At 41.1% G+C, this 4,969-nt stretch overlaps 1 long non-coding RNA gene across 1 annotated transcript; it reads left to right on the top strand.

Moving 5' to 3' along the window:
* The first annotated feature begins 3,056 nt into the window (after positions 1-3,056).
* On the top strand, positions 3,057-4,214 carry LOC135314567 (uncharacterized). The gene is made up of 3 exons (XR_010374083.1): positions 3,057-3,160; positions 3,398-3,498; positions 3,958-4,214. It is a non-coding gene; the product is annotated as an uncharacterized LOC135314567 (long non-coding RNA).
* Positions 4,215-4,969: the final 755 nt, after the last annotated feature.

The following is a 4,969-nucleotide window of genomic DNA, read 5'->3' as shown; positions in this document are numbered from 1 at the left end:
ACTCTTTCAAAAAAAACAGTGATCATACAAATACAACAACAAAAAAACCCTATTTATCCAGTCAAAAAATAATAGATAATGACTGCAGAATGTGAAGGGCTGGCCAGGGTTAGAGTGGGTGTTAGAACACGGTACGTAATCAGCTAACAGAAAGCAGACCTTGCCCTAGGAAGCCAGTTGCCTCAAAAAGATGAGGTAGATCAAAGCAAAGCAACAGAAAGACAAGTAAGTATTATGTTAGAAACATGAAAATAGTTCCTTTTCTCTGTAAGTAAAAGCACATCATATATTTCATCATATATTTCTTTCCAGAACCAGTGCAAGATTTGTAAATCTTGTCTTGTGCTTAAAAGGCACACAGGCTTACTGAGATCAACAAAATACTGGTACAATACAGCAAGGTGTCCCCAGGGTTTTCCTTGCCTGTGAAATGGGACAACGACAACTGAGATAATTACATTTTTCGTAGGACATCATGATGATTAATTAGTTACGGAAGGAGCAGAGCATACAGAAATTAAGAAGTAGGTATTTTATGTGACTGAAAAATATTTTTATATCTATGTAAACACTACTTGACATTCAGAAGTGAGAGCAGTGACTTTTTGAGCTATGTCCTGAATAGTCTCCTCAGAGAGAGCTTTGCCTGGAAGAGCCACTCTCTACCTGCCCACACAACTCTCCTAACACCTTCCACACACATGTAAACCCACCAACTACAGCTGCTATGATTTGCACATGTAAAACTAAGCACGAACACAGGCCTTTGGGAGTTAAGGGGTGGTAAGAATCACAGGACAGGTGCCAGAAAGGAAAACGTGACACTGCTTTTGCCCAACTCAGTAGCAAAACTATGTCTCCCAACTCCCAGCCTGGTGCTTCACCCACAAAAGCATCTGCCTTCCAGGAAAGGGCTGTTGGAGCAGAAGGAACCAGGATGCACTGAAGCAGCAGTGGGAATGGCTGAAAGAGACAGCTAAGAAATGGTTTCATGAAGACAGCTTTGTTAGATCTTTTTCTGCATCTTGTTGTTTTAAAGATGTATTCCTGTTTACATTATTTCAGTTGCTGCTTCGTCCTTGGCTTTCTTGGGCCTGCTGTTAGATCCTCTTGCGGAGATCAGGATGTTTGGAATTGCCGTTCTGCTGCTGTGGCTCGGATGTTAGAAACTGCTTAGGCATAAACAAAGCCTACAGCCTTCAGAGGCACTCCCCTGAAGAGGGTTGTGACAGCCCAAGAAAGACCTCCAAAGGCAGTTCTCAGCTCCACCATGATGCATTGGGCGCACTGACTTCAAACAGGGCATGTGCGTATCCTCAGAGTCATTCTCTGAATAGATGTGAGAGTTTTTGCAGACAGAAGTTTCAGTGCTTTGCTGAGTAAGGAAAGCTCACACGTAGGCATTTCACTGAATTGCAGATTGATTGAATGCAACAAAACAAGAAGCAACTGACTGCAGGAGGGAAAGTACAAGAAGTTGTGTGTAGTAAGACTGACATGTTGTATTAGAGTCTTACATGACTGAGACCCTACAGACAGGCTCCTGCTCTCATACACGTCCCTTGGATGGTAGTTCAGCTCAGGGGGACAACTCCAGTGGAGGCAGAACTGGAAGGATGTGGGTAAAGCCACAGAACTAGGACTGGTTCTGTGTAATCAGTAGTTTTGCTACACTCCACAATCACTGCCAAGTCCCTTCACTCTACACTTTTAACACCCTTTTGTTTTTAAGGACCCAATTCCTAGTTTTCTGAAGCATGACTATGTCTAGACTGGAGGAACCAAGAATATCCTTGAGCTCCTTTATCCATGTGGGCCCTGCTCCAGGCTCACTCCCATACCCTGATTTTCAAGAGCATGGGTCAAGCAGGAGTTCAGACACAAAGCAACAGACTCCTGACCTAGACAGTGGAGGAAGCACCCCCCCAAAAGCAGCGGCCAGCACCAGGAGGTCAGTTTAACAGTCATAGAAACTCTGGAATGGAGAAAAGGGGAAATTAGTAGAAACTTGAGGATCCTGCAATTCCATGATTTAAACCACTGTAAAATGAGGATAACATCTGCCAATGAGGTACAGACACTAAGTCCTAGCTTTGTCTCACGCTGGTATTGCAAAGCTTCCCTAACATTTGTGAAATGTTTGGAGAGTCTTGGATGAAAGATGATATTGGACAGCAAAGTAGCATTGTTCATTAGTGTTAGAATTAAGTCTGCGTGCTGACAGCGGAGTAGATGGAATGAAAAATGTCAAAAGCTCAAAAAAACTGTAAACTTCAAGATGCATAAAGGGAGCAGCCTGCTTTTCCCCTTCCCCCTTCTTCCCATCACGCTCAATGTAATAACTTTCCCTAGTTCCGCGGCTCTCACACAGCTAATGCTGTGTTCAGTTGCTGGAGTCTCTACAGATGCAATGCATTAGCAAAGCCTGCCAGTCGGCATCCTGTTTTTCCAATCACTCTTCTGAAACTCCCCCACTTTTCTCAGAGGTTTTATCAGAAAGATGTTCCTCTGAAACATTTCAGCGAGGGGATCTGACAGCTCTTCAAACACCAGCTGAAATTCATTTGTTTTCCACTGCTTCCTGTTTTTACAAGTTCATTAGTGTTTCACCGAGATAGACTAAAGATTAGAAACTTTCACCAGCCATGCTGGATCCCTGATATATAAAGTCATGGGAGACTGTCTAAACCTCCACATTAAATATACAAACACAAAAATATGTGGTCTGCATGCATGTACATGCCTACTGTATGCATAGGTCTAAGCATACATACATACAAGTATAGATCAAAAACGTGCGCTTGAGAGCTGGGTATTTAAAAGTCCCTTAGACTCTCTCGGCATATATCAAGGAATGCGTGCAGCCGTGACGTGCGTACGTACACACACCAACACGCATACATAGGAAAAGCAAAGGCCCCATTGTGGGCAGCCTGACACTGAGCCATTTTTTTAATGGAATTTCTGAGGCCAACAAAGTAAATAAGCGCCTAAAGTATCTCAGCTGTGGTCCATAGGTCAGGGCTGCTCTCAGGACACGCAGGAGGCAGAGAGCATGTACAGATACATTCCTGAGGACTCACAGTGGCTGAGTGTTGGAGCTCAGTGGAGAAGGCACTGTGCATGCTCAAGCATCCAGGCTTTTACCATTATCTCTCTGGTACATTAATATGCTAATTGTAAGAGAAGAAACGTGGAACTAATTCCATGTATCATTCATGTAAGCGCATCTAGGTAGCAGTGAGATAGGGTTGTATCAAAACAGACATAATCACATTACTTTTTATGTATTCTAGATCAGGACTACACAGTATGTTTTCCTATTTAAGTAGGTTAACAGGCTGTTTAGTTACAACAGCAGCAAGAAAATTGAAATCTATTTCTAATTTTCACACAGAAGCTGCTTTCCCTTGTATCCCTGAAATGCAGCCGGACAGCTGCTTCTTATAAATTGCAGTTGAGAAGAAAACAGCAAGGAGCAAGAGAGACAGATTTCAGGTTGGTAAATCTGTTTATTTCCAAAGTCATAAAACACCATTTTGTTGTTAATAATAATGATTTAACAGTTGTCACTTAAACTCTCCATTTTCTGTTTGGGTGTTTTTTTTATTATTACTTTCACAAAATCTCCTATAATTGATCAATTCAGAAATTACAAGAAAAGAAAAAAAGGCAAAGGGAAGCATGTCTGCTTTGGTCTAGTGATTTTAAACAAGCCTGATGTGTCAGCCAACAGAAAGTGCCGTTGATATAATCATGAAAGGCGCTGGGTAACTTACCGTACTTTTACATTAAACTAAATTTGTATGATCTGGGAACTGGAGCTTTCTAGTTGACTGCTAAGAAAATGTCAAATAACGTCATATTTTTTAAGTGGGTTCTGGGGCCAGTGGTGATTTACAGCCAAATGTTTATGATAGAATCAAAAAGCCTTCTTTTTGTTTGCTTTTGTTGCAGGTCAACTTCTATGATTTCAGGGCTCCATCACATGAATAAGACCAGCCTCACTTTAAAAAAGGTTCCCTGGATGACCAAAATATCAAATTCCTTTAAAATCGTCCCAAGCCCTTTAACACCACAGAGCCATTATTAACTTATTGCCAGAGACGATGAAATAGAATATTATTCCTTGGTTACACATTGTATTTGTTGTTTTGTCTTCTGTTTTTAAAGGAAGTAAAGCAACTGCTACAAACCTGCCCACTTTGGAACTATTTGCCGTTTCATGCTATTACTAAAAGTATTAATTACTTTTAATGACTAATGAATACTCTATTATTATTTATCTCAAACTTCACTACAGTGTTTGGAGTCTCTTTGTGTTTTCTGCAAAGTCTTTTGGCCTGCCAAACAGAGCTGGAAACATAATGAGGTGTTTTTATGCTATTTTCATTACTGCTCTCTCCCTGACTGAACCAGCACTGCAGCAAGAGTATTTTATTTGATGTGTTTCACCTTCAAGGTTTTGCTGAGACCACCACAAAAGGACACTGGAGGGAAAAGCATTAAGTAAACTAGCAAAGGTTTCCTAGGCTGTAGGAAGAAGGCCTAGTGTTAGTTCAAGTAATGGGCAAAGGTGCAGATCATCACAAAGTTTATGATAAAAGATAACGACTACCACCATCATGCATCAGTGTGAGGTGTTTTCATCCTGACATCACTGAAAATTTTATCCTAACAGCACAGCCACGTAGCAGACTGTAAGGTCTTTGGCACAACACAAGCCATGCAAGAGTATTGATGTTTTTGTTGGTCATCTGTTTTGTGAAAAGAATGCAAGTGTCTAGCCTGCAAAGGAAATAGCAAACTTAACCCTCCTACCTGTTGCCTTTGTTTAGTTGCAGCCAAACTACTTTATTTTTTATGACCTACATAATACAAGTAGCATGTTAGATTCTACATAGACAGGTGGAGAAGAAAGTAGTACCAGAGGAAGCCAAGTTCACTGTTTACCTCTTTCTAGCTTTTT

The sequence above is a fragment of the Phalacrocorax carbo genome, chromosome 8 (assembly GCF_963921805.1).
Source record: "Phalacrocorax carbo chromosome 8, bPhaCar2.1, whole genome shotgun sequence".
Taxonomy (NCBI): Eukaryota; Metazoa; Chordata; class Aves; order Suliformes; family Phalacrocoracidae; genus Phalacrocorax; species Phalacrocorax carbo.
The sequence above is the reverse complement of the archived record's forward strand: the minus strand, read 5'-3'. Positions and strand labels throughout refer to the sequence as shown.